Source organism: Cricetulus griseus, chromosome 4 (assembly GCF_003668045.3).
Source record: "Cricetulus griseus strain 17A/GY chromosome 4, alternate assembly CriGri-PICRH-1.0, whole genome shotgun sequence".
Lineage (NCBI taxonomy): Eukaryota > Metazoa > Chordata > Mammalia > Rodentia > Cricetidae > Cricetulus > Cricetulus griseus.
In genome coordinates this window covers 66,069,769-66,095,340 of record NC_048597.1, presented here as the reverse complement: position 1 = coordinate 66,095,340, position 25,572 = coordinate 66,069,769, and positions in this window count along the sequence as shown.

Sequence of the window (25,572 nt, the reverse complement as noted above, 5' to 3'; positions counted from 1 at the left end):
AGAGTGAGTGCCAAGACAGCCTCCAAAGCTACACAGAGAAACCCTGTCTCGAAAAGAAAAAAAAAATTAGTGTTGCAGTAGTGACACACACTTTTCATTCCAGCACTCAGGAGGCTGAGGCAGGCCAATTTCTAAGTTCGAGGCCAGCGTAGTCTACAGGACAGCCAGGGCTGTTACACAGAGAAACCCTGTCTCCATATATCCCCACCCTCTAAGCCCCTCCAAAAGAGCCCTCAAAACTGAGTCTGGTGACTCAGAGCCTATCATCCTAGAAACTCAGTCTTTTTATCTTGAGACCCTGTCTCAAGATAAAAAGCAAGGTGTGGTGGGGCTGGAAGTCTATAGCTTGGTAGAACTACACTCTGAGCCCTGCATTCTTCATTTCTAGATCTGAACTCATTTCCCAGATTTGGTTATTTTCTGCCTGCCATTTATGCTGTCCCCTCATCACAGATCAGGAGCTGAGATGAGCTGAAACTCCTAGCCCTCCTCACATGACTGACAGATCTCTCAGGTCAGTCCAGGGACTTTGTAGACAAAACAGGAACAAACAGGGTCCTTCCTCTCTCAGGCCTATTTGCATCTTTGTAGGGCCAGCCCTGACACAAGGGGCCCTGGGTGAGGAGAGCACTGTTACTCCCTCCGGGGAGCCTAGGAAAAGCTTTCTAGAGCAATGATGCTCACTGCCTCCCAATCCTGTCATCACCCATCCTGCCTACACCTTCTGCAAATCCGCTTCATTGGTTGCTCCGGGACAGCCCAATTCCCACAGCAGGGAAAGTAAGAGGAAGTCTTGACATAGATGTTCTAGAGGCTATCGTGGCAGCAGAGTGGTGACCCTGTCCTCCAGGGTGCATTCTGCCCCACACTGGGCTCTTGGGATAACAAAATTAGACTTGGAACCAACTTTTTTTCTTAAATTTAGTTTTTAACTTGGCACATAATAACTGTACATACTCATGGGGTAAGGCTGATCTTTTGATTCATGTAACCATGTGTGGCAATTTAGTCAGAGAGGGCAGAGCTATCAAATATTTATCATTCCCTTATATTGGTAACATTCAAAACCCCCCTCACCCAGCTGCTTTGGAACGCACACTAAATTCTTTAAAATCTTTACATTTATTTATCCTGTTTGTGGGCATGGGGTGGAGGTGGGGGATTGTTACATGTGTACCACAGAGTGTGTGTGTAGGTCAGAGGACAGCTTTCACAAGTCAGGTCTCTTCTTCTACCAAGTAGGTTCCAGAGACTGAACTTGGGCCCTCTGCCTTGGCAGCAAGTGCGTTTACCTACTGAGCCATCTTGTCTGCCCACCCCCACAGTAAATTCTTCTTAGCTACAGACAACTTCCTAGCAGAATTTAGCTTCACTGCTGCTACCCTGTTTTTCTCCTTTCTGTTGCTGTGGCAAAGATCTTGACACAAAAGCAACTTGGGTGGGAAAGGATATATGGCTGATTTATATTTCCATGTTAGAACCACAGTTGTAAGCAGCACATCCATGGTCAAGAGCAGACAGAATAAATGCTTGGATGCTTGGATGCTTGCTTGCTTGGATGCTTGCTTGCTTGCTCCTCTCCTACACTGCTTAGCATCCTCTGCCTGAAATGATGCCACTCACGATTGGCTAGGCCAAATAACAATCAAGACCACCGTCCACAGACATGTCCACAGGTCACCCTGACCTGGATAAAGGAGGCAAGTGTATGTCTCTTTCTGAGCATGACTTTCCCTCCGACTCCTGGAAATTTCTACCATTTTTGGACTCTCTGAAAGCTTCATCCTCCTTCTGGGGAAGTTTTGAGGGATGAAAAGAAGGAGGAAGAAGATAAGGAGGAGGAAGAGAACTTGGATACTCCATGGATGGCTTTGCACTGGTCTGAAGGAGCCAGTCTCATAGACAGTCCCTGAGAGAAACAAGAGAAAACGGGACATTCTCTCTCTCCACTGCACAACTATGGACTATTTTGGTTGGTATTTTTGCCTCCTCACATTTTTTGGCTCTTATATCTAAAACAAATAAATAAAAACAGCCTGTTCTGTGAACTCTATAGAATGTGTGCTAATTTGGTCCTGTCCTTTCTCCATCCATTTGTAGGCCCTGTCTGCAGCCCATGAACATTAGAAAATAACTTATCACCCACTCAACTCCACGTCTTATTCTTAAAAGAAAATATTTATATTATGCCACTGAAAGGGTTTCCATGGTAGTGATGACTACAACACTATCGCCTTAGCAACCAGTTGAATCCCTCTTGAATGAGTTGAAATCCCCTTCACAGACAAATAAGGAAAATCTGTCAAAAGTGCTGCTGGTGTCGGGGAAGCCTGGAAAGATGTTTCTTTACCCACTGCTGGATCCCCTCCGGCTCCTCCTCTTTTGGCACAGTCCCTCCTGCTCTTCTGAGCCTCTTTGTGACCCTTTTTCTAGGGCCCAAGATTCAGATCCTCCGGGGAGAATGCAAAGGGTTAAGGATTGGCATTCAAAACCATGCCAAAGATAGCAAAAGGCAGGAGAAAGACACACACTGTCCCTTCCACAGAGGTCTGCAGCTCAGCCCTGGAGACCAATGCACGCTTTTTCATTCTCAGCTCAAAGCATTTTTGAGCAGTAAGTTTTACCAGACCAGTGTGCCCTGGGATGGCAGATTACCACAGCATGTCAGCAAGTCTCCTCTTTAGGGCCTCGGTTTCCTCATCTATGAAGTGTGAATCTTACACTCAAGAAATTTTTTATGAAACAAGATATATTACCATCTCTCCCAAAGCCACCAGGGAGTTCCCTTCCCTTCCCTTCCTTTCCCTTCCCTTCCCTTCCCTTCCCTTCCCTTACCTTACCTTACCTTACCTTCCCTTTCCTTCCCTCCCCTCCCATCCCCTTCACTACAGAACCCGCACAAAGAGCACTGTGTGGAGGGGCCAATATTTCTCTAGCATCTTTTCAGCTGTAAGCCACGCACTCATCCTTGTCAAGGTTCCGATAGGTGTGGTGAGCACCAGACTTCAGGGTGTATCTTCTGCTAAAGGGGCTCCAGTAAGCTGGTTACAAAAATAAGTAAATAAATAAATAAATAAATAAAATAGTCCTCTCTGGGAAGCATGGACTCTGTGTGGTGGAACTGGTGGAAACATTGTAGTATGTGTGATGAAACCAGTGGGAACATCCCAGTTTAGTTCAGAGCCGTCTCTGGAGTTTCCTTTCTTCCTCAATCACAGAAACGCAGCTTGGAAAGCTAGGAGAACTGGCCTGTTTTCTGTCATATTTCTCCCATGTCTGACACAAAGGAAGCACTTTCTTTGGAGAGGGAGAATGCAGTTTCAATCATTTTACTAGTAGGCTAGGGAAACACTTAGTAAACACTAGGAAGCCCATTTGGTGTGGAGACTAGGAGAAACACACCAAATTATGGCGCAGGGGGATGAATAAAAAAATATTGCTGTCTCCCTTTCCAGGCTAACTGGGCTTACAGAAGTCAAGGTGCGTGTCCTATCCATGGAATGATATGTCAGCCGAGCTCCAAAGCACAGCCCCAACTCCTGCACCATCCTGCCATGTAGGTCAAATGTCCGAATCAGTCCTTTTCAGAGGGGTAAAATATTAAAAAAACAAAACAAAAAAACAAAAAGCAGAACCAAATGTCTGCTTCAGAAGGAAGCTGAAACGTGTGACCAACGCCCTTTGTCCTGGGTTGCTTACTGTTGCTGTTACTGTGGTTTACATGTCCCAGTCACAGCCCATCATGAAGAGACATCAGGGCAAAACCCTGGAGGCAGGAACTGAGGCAGAGGCCATAGAGGAATGCTGCTGACTGGGTTTCTTCCAATGGCTCACTCTAGTTGTTTTTTTTTTAAAATATGTTTTTAAAATGGATATGTAATTACATAATTTTCTCCCTCACTAACCTCCTTCCAACACTTTTTATGTACCCTACCTTGCTGTGTCTCAAATTCATGACCTCTTTTTCATATATGTGTATACACACACATACATACATACACACACACAGAGAGAGAGAGAGAGAGAGAGAGAGAGAGAGAGAGAGAGAGAGTCTGTTAATCCCATATAATGTTACTTGTATGTGGATGATTTCAAGGATGACCACTCCTAGACAAAGAACTTTAGGCAACTAAGGAATGCTGAGCGCAAAAGAGATAGTCTTTCCCAGGGAAAAGCCCCCCGCCATCCCCAATTGGTTATCCAATGCCAAGTGCCATTTTTCTTCATTTCTTTCTTATGTAATCCAGGACTACCTAGCCAGGAGTGGGCTAGGCCTTCTCACATCAACCAGTAAATGATGATGATGGTGATGATGATGATGATGGTGATGATGATGATGATGATGATAGCCCCCAAGAGGCTTATCTACAAGGTCAGTCTGATGGAGGCATTTTCTCGGTTGAGGTTCCCTCTTCCCAAGTGGTGCTAGCTTATGTCAGTTTGAGAAAAACTAACTAATACTGAAACAACTAGCACCTTCAATGTCATCTGACAGTCCGGGCAGTGGAGGAGAGGATGGCCTAGAAACCCTTCCCCTAGAATGAGATAGATGACTACTCTCTATGCTATCCTAGAGTCCTCATCCAGTGGCTGATGGAAGCAGAGACAGACATCCACAGAAATACACTGAGCTGAAATCTGGAACTTAGTTGAAGAGAGGGAGGAATGAAGAACGAAGGGGTCTGTACCAGGTTGGAGAAACCCACAGAAACAGTTGGCCTGAAAAAGGGAAAGCATATCGACCCCAGATGCTCTTTGGGAGGCCAGTACGGGACTAATCCAGCCCCCTGATCATGGATGCCAATGGGGAGGCCCCTGCACTCCTGGGAGCCTCCAGAGGTGGACTGGCGTTTTGCCCTGGTGGGTGGGGGGAACTTCAAGAGCCCATCCCACTTGAAGGGATTCGCTCTGTCTCTGAACACATGGGGAGGGGCCTAGGCCCAGCACAGGAAGATTTGGTGGACTTGGTGGAGCCCCGGTTGGGGGCCCTACCCTGCCTGGGGAGTGGTGGGTGGATGGGGTGGGGGGTAGGTTGGAGGTGGGGGAGAAGGAATGGGGGTGAGGGGAGGGAGAGGGAGAGGGGAATTACATGTGAAACAAGCCTGTTCCCTAACTTGAATTAATAATAATAATAATAATAATAATAATAATAATAATAACAACTAACTAATACACACAGAGCACCTGGCAATGTCACGTCTGACGTATTCAGACGTCTAACCTGAAAGGCAAGAGGGTGCATGAGTTGAAGGCGGGCTTTGGGGCCTGTCATTGATCTATGCCAACCTGTGCACATGGCAGATACTTGACCTCTCTAAGTTTGTTTGTCTATAAATGAAACAAGCAACACACAATAAGGCTCTGTTTAGCATTGTAGGTCCTTAGGTCATGCACAACTGGGCTGTGAAAGATCCTGTCCCTCTGAAAAACCTTCTACCACTATTGTGTTCCAGTGGTTCAGTCTCACACTTGGGTGACATGCCAGGCACCTGTGAACACTGGTGTGTGTTCATGAAAGAATTGGTGCTTGCAACCCTGACCCAGAGGTAGTGCACTGATGCTCCTTTGATACTAGATTTAATTAAACCATTGTGAGCACAAACCTCAACTTGATTCCTGCCCCCGGATTTTCTTGAGGGTGTTTTTAATCTTCCATATAGAACCATACAGAATCCTGTTTGTGAGCTTTAGAGTGGATCTTTGTTCCTTGCATCAGGAAGACTTTCTCCTCCTCCCAAGTGTCTTTGAGACTGTACTTTGTATAATAAACTGTTGTATACAGTAGACAATAGCTGACATTTTGGAGACACAGCCCTATATAAGCCAAGAACCAGGATCAGGCTAACTGCTTGATGTAGGATACAAGTTGTAGCAGTCTTTCTTAGTTCCATGAATAACACAGTTGTTCCCTGTGGTTCCATACCTAGGTATGGGCAAGGTATAGAATGATATTCTGAATACCTGGGAGAGCCAAATTCAGAACTCAGCAGAACTGGGGGGATGCTGATCGCACAATCAAATAGAGTCTTAGCTCTGGCCTTTGGAGGTTCCAAGGCAGTTAGAGCAGTCATTTATATGATGTGTAGAAGAATGGCTCCATGGGTTCATATATTTGAATACTTAGTCACCTGGAAATGACACTACTAGAGAAGGACTAGGAGGTATGTCTTTCTAAGAGTAGTTGTGGCCTTTTTAGAGGAAGTGTGTTACCAGAGGTGGCCTTTGAGGTTTCAAAAGCCCAAGCCAGCCCACTATCTCTCTCTTCCTGTGACCTGGGTATCTGGATGTAGAATTCTCAGCTACTTCTCCAGCACCATGTCTGCCTGTGTGCCTCCATTTACCCCACCGTGATGATAATGGACTAAACTTCTGAAACTGTATGCAAGTCCTAATAAATGCTTTATATTATGAGTTGTCATGGTTGTGGTGCCTCTTCACAACAATAGAACACTGACTAGTACAGAAGATGATATCAGGAATGGAATTTGAACCCATGCAGACATGTCCATTGGTACCAGGGAGTGTTGTATTACTGTGACAGGATTGACCATGTTGCTCCTGGTAGAATGTGTACTTTGGGATTTTGGATTAGGAAAGCAGTTGAATGCTTTAAGCAGGGCTTAATGGGCCATGCTAGAAGGAGCATGGAAGACATTTCTGAGGGAATTTGAGCTGTTGGGGCCCAGCCCAAGAAGTTTCAGAGGGGAAGAATATTAGTAAGTGGCTTGGAGACCATTCTTGTGATAGTTTGGTGAAGAATGTATCTGCTTTCTGCCATTATCAAGAACAAAAACAAAAAAACTTCTCGAGGTTAAATTGAAGAATTTTGGATTAATGGCATTGGCAAAGGAGAGTTCAGAACATCCTAGTATTGATTCTGTTGTATGGTTGTTACTGGTCACTCTTATGCAGATCTATAATGAAAAGGAGCAAGCTGAGAAATAAAAAATACAAAATGTACAGTTTGAGAAGAAAAGGGGCTGTTGGAGATTTTAGCCCTAAGTCCAGTGCTCAAGGATATAGAAAGTTTAAGGAAAAGCCTGATGCCAAATGAAATAAAGGGACTGATGACCTCAGGGCAAGACCCCCACCCAGCTAAGCTTCCAATTTGTGAAAAGAAATTAAAGAAAAGCTCAGGTGGTGAAGGAAACCATCAACAGCAGAAAAGTATGAAAATGTCATTAAATGAGGAGGCCATGTTCTAGCCCTAGAAAGCAATAGAACATGGAAGCTTTGGTCATATGGTTTTGGCTTTAGAGTCAAGGAAGAGGTTGTGTAATCTCTCTCCATGGCTAAGAAAAGCTGCTGGGGCCACACTCTTGTCAGGAGTGTCCCTGAATGGGGGCCCAGAAAGGCCATTGTGTGAACCTGTGGAGATGAAGCCTGGATTGTGAGACCCTAAGATGTTGGAGATGCCAGAACTGTGGGATAGCTGCCCAAGAGAATGTAGAATGGGTGTTATCTAGTCTTTTCATTATAGACCTACATAAGAGGGCCACTAATAACTATGCAACCCAGTCAATCCTAGCCCAAAAGATAGAACTGTGTTCCAGTCATCAAAGGTGAAAGGAGTTGGAGTTCTGAAGAGCACCTTGACATCAAACACAGAGATGCAGAATTTGGAGTTTTCCTTGCTGGTTTTCTGTCATGCTTTGGTTCAGTATTTCCTCCCTGTGCTCCCTTTCCTCCCTTTTGGAATGGTAAATTCTGTGCCATTGTATGTTGGAAGTATTTACCATTTTGATTTCACTGGGGGTTACAGTTAAGAGACTGCTATGAGTTTTAAAACAGACTTTGAACTTAGGACTTTACATAGTGTCGAGACTGTGACAGACTAAATGCATTTTTGTATTATTACATGGCTAAAAGCCTATGGGGATCACAGAGTGGAATGTGGTTGTTTGAATGTGAATGGCCCCCACAGTCTCATATATCTGAATGCTCAGTCATCAGAGAGTTGCACTACTTGAGAAGGATTAGTTGGTGTATCCTTATCAGAGTAGTTGTGGCCTTGCTAGAGGAAGTGTGTCATTGGGCCCAGTGTCTCTCTCTTCCTGGAGCCTGTGGATCTGGATGTAGAACTCTCAGCTACTTCTCCAGCACCATGTCTGCCTGTGCCACCATGTTCCCCACCATAATGACAATGGACTAAACTGTCTGAAACCATAAGCAAGCTCCAATTAAGTGCTTTGTTTTATAAGAATTGCAGTGGTCATGGTATCTTCTTACAGCAAGAGAAACAGTGACTAAGACAGCACTGATAAGAGGAGACCCAAATGGGTTTCTGGGTAATATGGTACTGAAGCTTTTTATGGAGTTGTGGCCAACGACTAAGATCATGTTATTATTTGGCCAATTAGAAGACTTCATATCGCTTGCTCTCTTATTCTGGCACTAGGGATTGGAGGTGAGAGAGGCCATTGTTTAGGGGATTTGCCAAGTTCATTCTATGAGATCTGAACTAAGGATTGGACAGAAGACAAGAGGGGCAACAACCACAGACACCAGGACAGCGAAAATGGCAGAAGTGCTTGAGAGGCCACAGGTCTTGGAACCACCAACACACTGCCCTCAGAAAGTAAAAGTGATGCAAAAAAGAGAACAGGGAAGCACCAGCCACACCTAGAGAAAAGGAACAAAGCCAACAAACTTTATTAAACCAAACAACACCCATCAGGAGAATGAGAGGGGTCCAAGTGGTGGGAGCCCACCTGGGAGCTCTGGGGTCTCAGGGCCCGCCCCATTCCAGGCTCTTGCTTCTTCACTACAATTGGTCCTTCATAGGGTGTCTCCCTTGAGTAGGTTCTTTTCTTCCTGCTGCTGTTAGCAGTGTATAATACCACCAGAGAGGACTGCGCTCTGTTCATGTGTTGCCCACCTGGTCAGTAAGGATGGATGAAGCCCCATTTCATCCATCTCCGACTTCAGCTTTGTCAAGTTGCTGACATGGAACTGTGTGCTAGCCATGAGCTACCTCTGTCCCTGCAATGTCTTAAGCTCTCAGTTTTCACAGCTAACAAGAAGTAATTGCAATATTCTGGGTCATCTCCTTTTCTGTGGGGTGGTCTGTCATCTCTTTCCTGAAATGAGGCAGGCTTGTTAGGAGAAATGGGACAGCCTTACTTACAACTCAGTCTGTTATAATTATCTACACTAAAAACAAAAATATGTAAAAAGCCATATACCTAACATATGTTTCCCAGGGATGGAGTAGCTTATAAAAGCTTCCCAAGCTAGCCTGCCAACACTGGCCTTACTTCTTAGAGACATTCTGTCTGGCTCTTGCCAGTTCTGCTTGGCTGTTTTATGCTCTGCTGCAAGCACCTTTGCCTCTCATCCTTAGTGAACTGGCTTCACTTTTTAACCCTATTAACTCTAGCATGCATTCCCATTGGAATACAAACTGCAGTTTTCACCATAAATCTGTTTCTCCTGCTGTCTGCTGTGATCTAGCTCCTGCCTCAGCACCAGGCTGGCATCTATGAGTTCAATATCCAGGCCTGTCCATGAAAATACAAACTCTAGGACCCTCCCAGCAAGACACTAACCCCTGTAGCCCAGAACCCAGGCAAGCCTGTGCATATCCAAGCTTCAGATCATCTCCTCACCTACTTGTTGCCAAGTACTTGGAATAAAAAGCAAATCTACCAAGAGCTCATGGAAGTCAGCCTGCCCAAAATCCCAGCATGGGCAGTCTGGTTGTTTTAGTTTCCTTCTCTGTTGCTAATGATGAAATACCCTGAAAGAAACAACTCAAGAGAGAAAGGGGTTATTGCAGTTCACAGTTCAAGGGCACAGAATCTCACTGAGACATCAGAAGCTATGCAGCCAATCATATCACATTCACCATCAGAAGCAGAAAATGTCTGCACTCAACTTTCTCCTTTTTATATGGTTCAGGATCAAGTCCCGGAAATAGTGCTACCTGCTTTTTTTTTTTTTTTTTTTTTTTTTTTTTTGGTTTTTCAAGACATGGTTTCTGTGTGGCTTTGGAGGCTGTCCTGGAACTAGCTCTTGTAGACCAGGCTGGCCTCGAACTCATAGAGATCCACCTGCCTCTGCCTCTCACGTGCTGGGATTAAAGGTGTGCGCCACCAACACCCGGCTATGCTACCTGCTTCTAGTGGGAGCTTTTCCACCTCAACCTAATCCTCTTAGGCATTCCCAGAGGCTAATCTCTCCCAGATATAGGCTTACGTCACACTGCTGAAATTTTCTCAGGTGAAGTCAATCTGTAAAGACTAAGTCCTTACTTCAAGGTGACGCAGACAGCAATTGACAGCTACAAAAGTAAAAAACAATGACCAGAATAGCATCACCAAATAAAGCCCCAGTGACCTACAGAAGTAGAGATGTATGAAGTGCCTGATAAAGAATTTCTCAAGAAATAATCATTTTAAAGAAGTTTATCAAACTTCAAGAAAACATAGACAACTCAAAGAAATCATGAAAACAATCAATTACCAAAACATCATTTAACAGAAGGATTAAATTAGACTTATGTCAGCTGGTGCAGCTGAGATGTGTGTAAGACTGACTGACCTACAGTCTGGGCCTGAGGTGAGACACACTTTGATAATGAGGAAAGCCTCAGACTCCTCAAATTTAAAATCAGTATCTGAGGTAAAAGTCATGGTTACCTAAGAAAGTAGTAAACAGGATTTTTTTTTATCCATGATTAGATACACATAACCCTCCCTACCGTGTACCTAGTTGTATCTCTCTCATTTGAAAATTAATTTTAAAGATTCATAGTTTTTTAATCTAAAATAATGTTATTTTCAAGGCAGATAGTTAGGAGAAAGTCCACCCTTCTGCCGCCCCCCCCAAAGTAAACAGTAATGCAGCTGTGGAAATGTAAAACTGTTGCAGACTATTATTTTAACTTTGTAAAGATATGTTACATTTGTTTATGCTGCATTTGTTTAACTAGCCAAAGATGTGTTACATTTGTTTATGCTGTGTTTGTTTAATTATGTAAAGATACATATCTCTGTCAATTCTAGAGTTTATATACTATTCTTCTGTGGTCTTTGATGGAGTTGAAAATAGATAGCTATGGTTATGGTTCCACTAGTTATGATAATAGATAAGTTACATATAAGACTTTAGACTCACAAAGATAGGATAGATAGAATATTTTCTATAAATTTTGCCAAATGTTAACGGACTAAATATTGTAGCTATAGTTCTTACTTGATAACTGTTTTATTATAATTTTACTATATTAAAGTTAAAACCCTTCTTTTTATTTAGACAAAAGAGGAGATGATGGGAGAAGCCCTTCTGTGTATATGTTTCTCTTATTGGTTAATGAATAAAACACTGATTGGCTGATTGGCCAGGCAGGAAGTACCATAGCTGGGCAGAATCAGAATATAAGCAGCGACAAACATGAAATCACTCTCTTCTCTTCTCTGAGGAGACACTGAACAGACTCGATGTAGACCCCAACAGAGTAAGAGGCCCGGACCTTTACTCCAGTTAGATAAGGCCACGAGTAAATACATAGATTAGTAGTTACAGGTTAATTTAGACAGAGCTAGCCAATAAGAAGCCATAGCCAGTGGCCAACAGTTTCATAATTAATATAGTGTCTGTATAATCATTTGGGACTGATGATGCTCTGGGCCCAGGCTGTCGGGAAGAACGCTTGCTACAGATATGTTGCTGTTTCACCTTACCTGCTAAGGTATCTGATTGGTCTAATAAAAAGATGAATGGTCAATATCTAGGCTGGAGTGGGATAGGCAGGGCTGGCAGGCAAGAGAATAAGTAGGAGGAGGAATCTAGGCCCAAGAAGAGAGAGAATGAGAAGAGGAAGAAGAACAAAGAGAAGGTGACACCTGGGGCCAGTCAACCAGGCAGCCGCCAGACAGCCAGACACAGAGTAGGACATACAGGATGAAAGAAAGGTAAAAAGCCCTGAGGCAAAAGGTAGATGAAGAGAAGCAGGTTAATTTAAGTCACAAGAGCTAGTGGGACAAGCATAAGATAAGACCAAGCATTCATAACTAATAATAAGTCTCCGTGCCATAATTTGGGAACTGGTTGGTGGCCTAAAAGAAGTCTGCTACATAAAACACTGTGTAGCACTGGGTTCTTTGTGGACACTTCTCAAGTCAGACTGGGAGCTATAGATTTAGATATATAAGGAGTTTAGTCTTAGGTAAAAGCAAGTGTGAGTCTTTCCCCTGTGACGTCACCTGTAGACATCACTGACTTCCATTAACCTGTGAACACCCACTAACATCGTTATGCCATCCTCTCCTAAGCTCTGTGGTCACAGCCTCACGGCGGTGACAGCCTTGTCTTAGAAAACTAAAGAACTAGCTCATCATACAGGGAGGTCCTTCCTGTACAGCACTGCTTTAAATCAAGTATGTCCTTTTGGGAAGCCATCACTACATCCCTGGCAAGGAAGCTTTGATTAATTTCTTCTATGCTGTTTTTATATAATAAACTCCCAAATTCAAGGACTTTTAAAATCAGAATACCCCCATTGTGTGTCTAAAGTCAGCCCAATTCTGGGCAGATTCATTTCCTCCCTCCCAGCCCACTGACATCTCTTCCCAAATTCTCCTGGGGAGATCTCAGGACTTCCCATTGTCTTTTCCCTCTACACACCCTGAGCATTTCCCAACCAGGGTGCTGATTTGGCCCATGTTTACATGGTAAGGCAGGGTTAGGAGACTGAGTTAGTTTTGTTTCTGTTGCTGTGATAAAACACTCTGACAAAAGGAACTTATGGCACAGTTTATTTTGGCCCACAATTCCACCAGGAACATAGTCCATCTTAGATTGGAAGATGTGGCCGTAGAGAGAAAATGGGAAGTGGAGCCACTCTCTCCCCAGTGACATATTTTTCCCATCAGCGTGCAGTCAAACATGATGCTGGGGCTGAAAGATTTTACAACTTGATCCAAAGGAAACAGGAAGTGGTCTGTCTCTCTGAGCATGACTTGAGTATATATAAAACCTCAAAGCCTGCCTGCACAGTGACACGCTTCCTCCAACAAAACCACACCTATTCCAAAAAGGCCACACCTCCTAACAGTGCCATTCCCTTTGGGGCCATTTTCTTTTCTTTTTTTTTTTTTCAGAATGTTTTATTTTTTATTATTTTTTAAATTTTCATTTGCTCTTCTCTTATACAATATATCCCGGCCACAACTTCCCCTTCCTCATTCCTCCCAGCTCCCCCACCTCTCCTCTCCCCCAGATCCATCCCCTTCTCCCCCCAGAAAAGAGCAGGCCTCCCAGGGACATCAACTGAGCACAGCACAAGATACAATAAAAGATCAGGCACAAACCATCTCATCAAGGCTGGGAGAGGCAACCCAATAGGAGGAAAAGGTTTCAACCCAATAGGAGGAAAAGGTTCCAAAAAATAGGCAAAAGAGTCAGAGACACCCCCACCCCCACTGTCAGGAGTCCTCCCAAAACACCAAGCTGCACAACCATTACATAGATGTTCTAGATTAGTAGAGCGTCAGCAGCCATTTAAGGGGGGGGGGCTGGAGTTAAGAGCACTTGTTGTTCTTGTGGGTGCCCAGGTTCAGTTCCTACCACCCACATGGTGGCTCACACCATCAGAAACTCTAATTCTGTTCGTACTACAACCTAGTGTAGACCGATGAAGGCTCCATGCAGACCCACGAAGGCTCCGAGATTACTGCTTCAGTCTCCGAGCTCTTAAGAGCCCTGCTTAGTTGATTCCATGGACCACAGAGCACCCATTTTAATTCTGATGGCCTCCAGTGTATGAATTCTTTTTAAAAATATAGGTTGTGTTTTTGGAGTCAGGTTTGAGAAGTCTTCAGCAAGTTCTACCTAGGAATTTCCCTCTTATTCCCAAGTACCTTATCCTACATTCCTAAATTGCATTGTTTAACATTTAAGTAAATATATGAGATATTTGAATTAATTTCATGTGAAATTTTAGCTGGGTTTCCTTTTTTTTTCTCCTTTTGTCAATGAACATCCAGTTTCCCATGTACCCTTATTAAGTTCATCACGCTGAGTCTACTGAATTGCTTTTGCTGTTGCCAAAACTTAAGTTTACATATGTGGAGTTGTTCAAAATATCCCATTACTGTCTCTTCTTGTTGTTTTTTAGATTCATATTTTATGTGTGTGTGTTAGACCCCCGGAAAACTCAGGTATCCAGGGTCCCAGGCCACGACAGTGGTCACCCCAATCACCAGGCAGATTCTAGAGCTTGCTGCAAACTGCATGAGGCTTTATTGTAATTTAACGAGTTAACCCCATGTTAGCTCAGGTCTTTCACCCACCTACCATGGTGGATGGCTCCCAAAAGAGAGCTCCTAGGGCCTCCCGAGAGGTCTTATAGGGCAGCGTAAGGGGAGTGTCTAGGGGTACGCACAGGCTTAGGATTGGTGTGCCTCCAGGCTTGGAGGGCTTGCCCTGTGTTGATTAGTCAACTGGTTTTTATGGCCCATAGGCCCTCCCAGGGTGGTTGCTATACTTTGTGCGTCATTGCTGTGCGCTTGTCCGTAAAGCACACCCAGGGTCGTAAAGCATAGCGCCACCAGCTAACTTCTGATTGGTTCCTTGTCACGAGGCAGGCATCTGACTTTCTAGTGTCTAGGACACAGTCACAGAAGCACGTGTTTGGCCGCTATGACTGCCGAAAGGGATGCTGGTCCCTTCATGTGCATGTATGCCTGCGTACCACAGGTGCTCCTGGTACCAACAGAATTAGAGTTTCCGATGGTGTGAGCCACCATGTGGGTGGTAGGAACTGAACCTGGACACCCACAAGAACCAGTGCTCTTAACTCCAGTCCCTCTCATCTTTTTTCAAATGGCTGCTGATGCTCTACTAATCTAGAACATTCTATTTCTGACAAGATCCATTTGTATCTTTGCTCTTTTCTTTTGTCAGTGTAGCTAAGGATTTGTCAATTTTATTAATTGTTCCATTCATTTTTCTCTATCGTTTCTCTGTTTTCATTATTTCCTTTCTTTTGTTTACTTGGTGACTATTCTCTTATGGGATAGGTAGGGTGTTAGCTGGTTGGGCAGGGGAGGAGGGGAGGAAAAGGGACCTGGGATTGACATGTAAAATAATCTTTCTAATTAAAATTAAAAATTAAAAAAAGAATGGGGGCCATTTTCTTTCAAACCACCACAGCTAACATGAGAATTAAAGTGGATTACTCGCATGAAAGTATAGGCACTTAGAATGAGGTTGTAATCCTTGCCCTTCCCTCCTCCTCCAGCCCTTTGCTGTGGACTCTGATATTGGGTAAGGAGTAGCTACAATCTCTCCAGCCTTAGGAATCATCCAACTAGAAGGAGTGGAGGAATGAACTTCTCTCTTTAGTGTTATTGGAAAATTACTCAAAAGAAACATTTATACCAAAAGTAGCTCTCTGAGAAAACAAAGAGAAGTGAACAAACAAAAATAAATCAATCCTTAAAATGAAATGCAGATTACAGATCCTGCTTGCGCCTTTGGCAAACCTCTCACAGTTTTCAGAGACAATGGAGCCAATCGGAGCTATCCTCAGTGGAATATGGAAGCCCTGTTCCTCCTGCAGGCCTCTGGCCTGTTCTCTCAGCCTGAGGAAGGTGGGAGCTCATGAGCACAAAGCACTCTAACTCACTGATCAGCTTTGTAACTCCCCCAGGGCTCCCATCTAATGCCCACTTACCTCTTTCTTCCCACATGCCCAGCCATGAGTGGTGCCTACAAAAAAAAAAAAAAAAAAAAAAAACACAATACTGAAACCTTTCCATGAGGGCTGTACAGCTGCCATGTGACCCAGGGCCTACATGAGACTGACCACTAAGGTGGGTAATGGACAAACAAAGAAAGCTAACATCACTACTACATCTGAGCCTGATACTAGTGTGGGGGTAGGGAGTGGGTGATGGGAGCCGAGAGCTCTTGAAAGGGCAAAGAACAAAACCAGTGGGAATCCTGAAACTCCACAGATCACTACCACTACCTATTCTTGGCTCTGCAGGGTTGGAACAGCCCTTGTACAGCTGCCACCTTAAGGGTAGAGCTGGGTAAAACTGGCCTTGCTCTAATTTCAGACAAACCATAGAGGGCTTTTAAAGCCACAGCACTCTAGGACTGAAGAAAGTGCAATGTCTCAACTATCAAAAGTGTCCTGGTGAGCCAGACAATGGTAAAATCAAAACACAGGTTGCCTTTGCCAGCACAGCTTCAAGCCTGATGAGGGAGGCCAGGATTAGCTCAGAGAACTAGAAACCCTGCCCTGGAGTTCTTTGAGGTGAGCCAAAGTAGGGTCCCAAGTTGGCTTTGAACTTGTGAACCCTCTTATCTCCTGAATTCTGGTGCTATGGGTGTGCGGCACCCCTCCTAGCCCCAGTGGTGACTTAAGAAGCTGAAGTTGTTTAGCAGGGGAAAGGAGGCATAAGAGACACCTGGATTATACCTGTGTAGGCCCATCTTCGGGTGAGCAATTTGTCCTAATTCAGGAAGAACTAGAGCCAGAATGCAATAAGCCCAATGCGAGCAGAAGTTTCTGTCCCTTCAAAAAAAAAGTATTAAGAAGAGGAGTCATAAGCCAGACTCGAAAGAAACAACATGGGAAGTTCACAGATAAGGTAAATGAGCCTCAGGGCAGCACATAGATTAGTAGAAATGGGTTAATTTACGTTGTAAGAGCTGGCTGGAGAAAAGCCTAAACTATCAGCCCAGCATTTATAATTAATATTAAATCTCTGTGTGGCTATTTGAGAGTGACTGCCAAGACACAGAAAAACTCTGCCTACGAATAGAACCCCACGTTAGGCGCCATACGTAGGCAGAAGTTTCTGTCCCATCCACCAGTTTTCAAATAACCAACATGGAGACTAATATGAATTACAAATGCTTGGCCAACAGCTCAGGCTTGTTAGTAGCTAACTCTTACTTTTTAAATTAACCCATATTTCTTATCTATGCTTTGCATTGTGGCTTGGTACTTTTTCTAAGTACGGAACACCCATCTTGCTTCTCTCTTCATCTGCTAGCAACTCTTCTAACTCTACTCCTTCTTCTCCTTCTCCTTCTTCTCCTTCTTCCCATCATTCTCAGTTTGGCTATCCTGCCTAACTTTATCCTGTTCAACTATTGGCCATTCAGCTTCTTTATTAAACCAATCACAGTGACACATATTCACACCATGTAAAGGAATATTCCACAGCACAGAGAGTATTTCTGTTTCTCAGGATGGCTAGCTCAGATCAAGCACCATGCTGAAGATTTGGAGGAATGACTAGTTGACACTCTACAGAGCAGTGCTTCACATATGATAAGCTAACAAGCATCACACCAGTCAGGGAGTGATAAATGATCTCATGAGTTGCTTCCGAGGTGAGGTGGCAACAGGTGGACTTCTGTCCAGAAGGAACATGACCAGCTCTAAACTTCCACTCTTTGTTCTGAGTGGATCTACCTCCCTCTCAGCTTCTAACTCTCTGCTAACAGTCGATGGCTGGTGAGTTTTTCTCCATGGACTCTCCGTGGATAGGGACTGTGCTAATGGGTCACACTGAGTGCAGCCATGCCCAAATGATAGAGACAGGCTTATTCGTTTTTGTATTAGGGACTGGCCCAGTGAGGCTTGCCACTCACCTCACCCACCTCATCTTGCCTGGATACAAATTATTTATTTGGGATCACTGCTAGAAAAACCTAACTGTATATAATAAAAGTCCTATGAGGGGCCACTCCAAATGGCTGCTGCCACAGACTCTCTGGGGGCCATCTTGCTTTTCCTTGGCTCTTAATGGAGACTTACCATCTTACACCCTAGAAAACTGTCCCCAAGCACAACCCTCCAGTGTTGCCATATCTGTTCTTTATCACCAACAAGAACATCTCCTATATTTTAGAGCAGACATGGGGAGAACCATTCTGTTTCTAAGTTGGAAACACAACAACTAATAAGGACAACCAAATATTACTTGTGCTGAGCATGCCATATCTTTCTGTCCTTACCAAAGTACTTTTCTGGGCTTTAGGGCCATGGCAGTTTGGATCAAGCAGCTGGAACATAATGTAAACCTTGAATTTGTCTTGCTAAGACAGCTCAGTTTGTTTGGGCCCTTTCTTGACTATGCTGGAGGACATCATCAGGTTTTCCCTAAGATAAGAATCAAACATCTGCCTGCCCAGGGAATGGAGATAAGATGGTTTTATTCTCTGAATATCAACTCTTCCTTCAAAGAATGATCTTTCTTCCCTGAGCCTAGACACAAGGGGGTTGGCCTAGGTCCTATCCCAAAGAATATGACAGACTTTTAAGACCCCCTATGGAAAGCCTCACTCTCCCTGGGGAGCAGAAAGGGTATGGGATGGGTAGGGCGTTAGTTGGGGGGGGAGGGGAGACCTGGGATTGACATGTGAAATAATTTTCTTTCTAATAATAAAAAAGAATGATCTTTCTTTCTCTCTTTCTTCTTCTCCGCCCTTTCTTCTGCTCCTCCTTCAGACAAGATCTTGTTGTAGCCCTAGTTGGCCTTGAACTCACAATCCTTCTCCAGTCTTCCAGGTGATAGGATTATAAGCATGCACCATGCATGACTCTAGTTTTTTTAGTTATTACTTAAAAACATCAATTTGGGTGAATCTGTCAGTCTCCCATTGTATGTAGACAGAATTGGTGTGTCTTGACCCTAAATATGGAAACTGAACAGTTTCTGGAGAGTCCCTTCACCAGATTCATATTCTGTCATCCAATTATAGCCAGAAAGATGGACAGGTGACCTATGCCAAACAATAAGAATCTCTTGTGGGATTTCATATGTTGAGTAGAGTAACACAGAGATGTCAAAATGGCAGAAGCAACCTCCTGTCAGTACTTCCTGTCCAGTTTCTGGCCTGCATCCAAGCTCTCATCTAGACTTCTATCACTTTCATAAACTCCCTAGTACTTCCTAATAAATTCTCTCTCTCTCTCTCTCTCTCTCTCTCTCTCTCTCTCTCTCTCTCTCTCTCTCTCTCCTCTCTCTCTCCCCCTCTCTCTCTCTTAGGTCATCTTTGAAGACTTGTTCAAAAATCAAAGATAATTTCCTTCCCTGGAATTATTTTTATTTCCTAAAAAGAAACTAGGAGATAGAAAACTAGAAGATAAGCTATCAGGAAGTCAAAGAACTTTTCCGTCTCCTTTGTCTTCCCTCAAGATGTTGCAGCTTACTGACTGACCACAGTCACATAAGAGCCAAGAAGCCAAATCATACAGTTCCCACTCCATCCTCATCATTTCCATGAGTGGTACCTTCATGCCAGTTGCAGTAGGCTCAGCCTTGAGTTGAAAGGGAGCTTCATTGTATTTTCCTGTGAACCTCAGCTCTTGGCCAGGTTGTGTCTGTGTTCTCATTCATCGTTCTCCATGAAGGAACTCTTAGATGAGAACCAAAACAACGACGGTATAGAAGCCCATGCTCTGACTCACTCAGCCCAGTGAAGAATGGGGGGTTGAGTCATGGGGGCATGTGCCCCTTGCTTACAGTGGAATACACAAGTATAGGTTGGGTACCTCAGACTTGCCATGTCCAGTTGGAGATGACACGAGAGTTTAAGTGACCTAAGAACTATCAATGTGATATGAGTTCCAATGAGTTCATTCAAGCTAGAGATTCAGCCCAACAGTGTCTAGACTATTGGAGATTGCTCTGCCCACCCCCCTACCCTGAGGCCCATCACCATCAAAAGATAGAAGGAAATCACTATCTTACAAAGAAGATTCTGGTGGAGCAGAAGATGGGGATGGGGAACGATCTCTGTCATATCCACCAGGGACTTTCCTGCCTCGGGAACACAACTAAAATCAATGGCTAGAAGCTTCAGCATATCAGCTTTGGCTCAGAATGAGGTAAATCATCTAAACAGAACGTGGGTTGCTTATAGGAGGCTGACAGGATAAGGGACAAGAGCCTGGCCGTGGAAGGGTCAGTTGTCACACTGTGGCATGTCACAGAGCTTCTGTCCTCATTTGAAAGGAAAGGAAATGATAGTTCCAACCTCCGGAGCTTCCTAGGGACAAATGGGTTCGTACTTTAACAGGCATTGAGCAGTGTCCAATGGGCACATATACCAGATGTGGAGATGTTGGGTATTAGCTGTGGTTCTGTTTGTGAGGCCGTGGAGCCCCTAATGCTGAAAGAAGTGGAACCTGGATGTGTGACAGGTGTTAGAGATACTACAAGCAATTCCTGTAATGGTTGTCAAATGGGACCCAGGCATCGCTCTGGTGCAGATGGCTCTGGGTTCGCATCACAGAGCTACCACAATGACCTTGAGCAAGGCATAACATCCCCAAGTCTCCAGATGAGTCTGCTTCATAAGAACTCGATAACTGCATGCACAGATGCTGGCTATATTATTTGTCTGTGTTTCATATTTTTGGAATCTCAAAAGGTAAGATCCAGCATCTGTGTACTGACCACCTACACATGATTCCTGGCTCGTTAGTGGCCAGAGTGGGTGTATCCCGCCCCGTCCTCCTCCCTCGGTACCCTGGAGCTCCCTGGATACCAGAGCTGGGCCTTGCAGCTTTCTTTCTTGGCTGGTCTTTTTGTCCTTTCTTGATGAGTGCCAGCTCCTTTCTGGATGCTTTGTGTGACTCACCCTTCTTTGCAATTAACTGTGATGTTCTGCTGGAGGCTTCCATTATAAATGATCAGAACAGCCACTTTGGCCTAAGCAGGGTCTGGCAGGCTGGACTGTTTGACCTTGAGAGCTACTACCAAAGAGACAGAAAATAAGCCCCATGCACAGACCATGCCCGGCTGTCTTGCTCCCTGTGCCCAGCTCTGTCCCTGATTCCACAAGGCATATTCTGTCCCAAGGGCCAGGCCTGTGCATTCACACCCACTCTCTGGCATCAGAGTGACTGACAGGAGCCAGGAAGCTGGGCTGGTGAGAGAGGCTGACAAGAAAACATGCTGTTTCTCCTCTTGGAGTCCATCCTCCTTTTAATTCAGAGTGCTTTAATTGTACACCTACTCTGTGCCAGGCACACTGGGGGATCAACCGAATTTGAAACTGTTCTTTTTCCTTAAGCATGTAGAATTCAACAGCAAGTGTTGGGAGATCCCTGAACAGTCCCTGACTTCACTATAGCACTGAACGACTGACTGTCCTGGCAATGTGAAGAAGAGGCAGTCCAACCAGACAGGGCCCAGAACAGCTTCTGCAGATGCTCTTAATCAGAAGTCCACAAGGTGTCCAATCATGGTCCCTACTTCAACAGGTGAGGAAAGTGGGGCTCTGAAAAATTATTTATTTAATAAATAAAAATAAATGATAAAATAATAATTAAATGAGAAATAAGTAATAAGAAATATAAATAATAATTCAACCTAGGTTCTGTTGACAGGAAGAGAGAGAGTCAGGGAAGATTCTGGGTCCAAAACCAAGGTGTTTATGGGTCTTTTCCCCTCAAGAAAGCCAGGCTTCCTGTTCCTTTGAGGAGGCTGAATTTGTTTAGGCCTGAATAAAACTGAAATCTTGTCTAGCAGCTCTGAGATGGAGGGCTTTCCTCCTTGCTTCTGGATATCTACAAATTGCCTACTGCACGATGAAGCTAATGTCCTTCCCACTCTCTCCCTTGGAGCTGGTGAAGTCTGACAGTCAGCTGGAAGGAGCCATCTATGTGGCTTGCTCTCCCACCTACAGCTTTGCTCCAACCCTAAAAAAGATAGCTTTGCTTTCAATCCAAATCATATTGCCTGTGCTTTGGAACCAACAACCCACATTCACTTAGCACTTGTTAGGGGACATTACTCAGTGATGCACCATTAAGAACCCATTCAGCTCTAATGAGCTGAGCGCAAGTTTAGCCCCATGTTTCATCAAGGCAAGTTTGCTCCCAGCCACGGGGCTTTGGATTATCAGTCCTGGAAGATGACCAAGTGCTGTGGGGCAACCAAGTTCAAGTACCTCCTCTTACAGACCCCACATAGAGGGGTTTGGGAGCGTGGAGAAAAGACATTAGGTGAGATTTTGTGTCCTCCAGGCTCCACAATTACTGGGAGGGCCAGACCGGATCTGCATGACTCCTGTATCCATCTAAGTATTGTGTCATCTCACTCCATCACCAGTCCAAAGGAGCCAGCGCCTCATGTTCCATTGATAACCTGGGTGGACTGAGGACTCAGGGAAGGTGCCCAAGGTCCCAGAAGAAGCAAGATGAGAACCCGTACTTTCGCCATCTCTAAAATCCCACTCCAAAGCAGGAAGCGGCTGGTAGTTTCCTCCCACCCCCTTCATAGCTTACAAAATCCCCTTTGATATGGACGTCTAAGACTCATCAGCTCACAAGGACTCGACGTGGAACATTTCCAGAGGGGTGTCCTGAAGCAGTGGGCAACCCCAGATAAGCACAGAGTGACACACAGAAAGCCGGCGAAAGGGCACTGGCATCTCTGGCTTCACTCCTGGGTGACTCCTGCAGTCCACAGAACAAAATTCATGCCTTTTCAAACTCCAGAAAATCATATATTTCCTTTTTTAAAAATAGAATATAGTTAGCCTGCAGAAGGCTCTGACTTATCTTAGTGACACAGGGCCATCCTGTGGCCATTTCTCTAGACAGTTCATAAAGCTGTCACTGGATCCCCAAGAATGAGAAGACTCCTAAATGCTACAGAGTCCACTAAGACTTGTCTTCTCAAAAGGAAGGATGCAGAGGTCATGAGGAAGCAGAAAGGTTGAGTCAGGTGTAGATTAGAAGAAAGGACATATGATAGGTAGGGTTTTAGTTGTGGGGGTGGTAGAGGAGGAAGGGAGAGAGAAGGGAACTGGGATCGGCATGTAATTCAATCTTGTTTGTAATTCAAATATATAAAAAATAAAAAATGAAGACTTGTCCTCTCTGGCCCTACAAGTGACCCTTTATCTCCTTGTCTGCTCTAAACTAACATCCCTTGTGTGATCATGAATCCTGGAAACCCCGTTGTCCTTTCAACATGGCCCCACTTCCTTCAAGTAGCCAAGCTACACATCTCTCATGCTTCAGTTCTTCAGATCTGTGAGCCTCCCACACCTACTCCACATCCCAGACAACTATGTCCCCTCCTTGCTTTGTGGCCTCACTGTCTCCATGAGTATGCTATTCCCAATACAGGCACCAGTCAACATTTATCATCATGTATATGGCACTGAGCATGTGCCAAGCGCCATTCTAAGACATATATGTATGTGTGTGCACACACATGTGCACACTTGTCTGGTCCTCACTGTCCTTGACATGGCGGTGATTTCACCTCTACTCTATAGGGTGGGATAAGACATAAGAGGCAAGGGAATCACTTACGTAACATCATATGGCTTGTTAGTGGCACAGTCAGAAACTGAGTTTCCTCAACAGTCATCCCACCCACCCGTCAGTCTTTCAGGCTCTTCCTCTGATCCATAGACTGCTTGAGCGTATGTCTTAGCTCTCCAGTATCTGTGCTTAGCCCAGCAGCCCATCTACTGTAGGGTTTGGGGACAAATGGCTGAATGGACATCCCCATGTCTGATGACACCTAGGAAAGAGGGCTCCGGGCAGAGCAGTCAGTCATACATACGGAGGCTCTGCAGTGGGCTCCTGTAGAGAATGAAGAACACGGAACCCCAAGGTAAGCAGCAGGGTAAGCCAGGGCTGCAATAAAAACATGGGCCATGGTGAGCATCTGAACTTATTCTACGCATGCTGAGAACCCTCCAAGAGAGAGCGTACACAAAACTGGCACAATGTGACCCATATTTGGAAGCTTGAAAAGCGTGCACTTGAGTGTGAAGTTTCCTTCACATTCCAAGCTCAATAGCACTGTTTTCAGTGATGTCCATCCTGTCACTTCTGCCATGTCTCAAAATCTCCCCGTTTGCCAAAGATCCTGTGGTGGTTTGAATGGGAATGGCTCCTTTGATGTTTGAACACTTGGTCCCCAGTGTGGCCATGTTGAAGGAGGTATGTCATGGGGGGCGGGGGCTCTGAGGTTTCAAAAGCCTGGCATCATTCACAGCCCCACCCCAACTCATTTTTGTAAGACAAATTGTAAGCTTTCAACTGTTCCTGACACCATGCTTTTGGTCTGCTATGGTGAACTGTATCCCTCTGGAACAGTGAGCACTAATTAAATGCTTTCCCTAATAAGTTGCCTTGGTTGTGGTGTTTTATCACAACAAAAAAAAAAGAGTAGCTACGACAGCCCTCATTGTGTCCCTCATGATTTCAACTGGCTTCCACTAGAAGTTATAATCTAATATGAGACAATTAAATGAACAGTTGAAGTGCTGAAGGAATGAACTTTTGGTGGGGCAGCATAGAGGCCCTGTGAGTATCAAAAAAAGGGGGGCACTCACACAGGCATGGCAAGTTGGGCAGCTCTGAGGGGACATGGCACTGAACTCAAGAGTTAACTGAGGGGCTAGAGAGATGGCTCAGCGGTTAAGAGCACTGGTTGTTCTTCCAGAGGTTCTGAGTTCAATTCCCAGCAACCATATGGTGGCTCACAACCATCTACAATCAGATCTAGTGCCCTCTTCTGGCCTGTAGGCAGACATACAGGTAGAATACTGTATACATAATAAAAATCCTTTTAAAAAGACTTGAGAGCTGGGCAGTGGCGGCACACACCTTTAATCCCAGCACTCAGGAGGCAGAGGCAGGTGGATCTCTGTGAGTTCGAGACCAGCCTGCTCTACAAGAGCTAGTTCCAGGACAGCCTCCAAAGCCACAGAGAAACCCTGTCTCGAAAAAACAAAAACAAAAACAAAAACAAAATAATAAAAATAAATAGATAAATAAAGCTTTGAATGATAAGGAGGGGTTGGCTAGGAACAGAGGAGCCATGCTCATGGCAAAGGAATCAGTGTTCTGTAGCCATCATGGTCTTGGTTTCCTTACCCACCTGTCCTTCAGTACCTACCAGGCCAGCTCCATTGCCAGCCAGACTGGGCAAAACAAAACCTATTCTCCTGCTGAATACTAGTGCAAAAATCTGACATCCTTACCTCCAAAACAAAGTCACATTCTAATCTCAGCTGAGCCTTTGACCACACAGTACTTCCTCTTTCCTTCATAATTAACATCACATTCCCAAAAGCACATTCTCCAGACTTTTGTGTTCTTTCTGAGACCTGATCTCATAATATAATGGGACTCTGAACTCCTCGTGTACCTCAAAGATTGCTTATTTCTGCAGCCATCTCCTTCAGTGGTCTCAGAAAAAAAAAAAAGATACAGCTATTCTTGAGTAAAATAACTTCTGGAGAGAGATTAGGCATCTATCCCCGTTGCCTGGGTTGTACTGCTGAATAACTTAATAGACTGGAGTGATAAAAGTTCTTTTTTTATAGATGGATTCTAGCTACAAATGTGAGTGGAATACAGAATTAGAAAATCACTTCTGTTTTGTGCAGTCTTAACTTGGGTTAAGTGAAAATCATGAGCAGACGAAACAATGAGTTCACAGATTCACAGGGAGGTTCTTAAGGAGAGTCCAGTGTGTTTTCACCAGAAAACACTACTCAGTCTTATCACAGCCACTAAGAATGGGATGGCCTGATGAGCCACAGTAATTTTGCCTTCACCCTGGG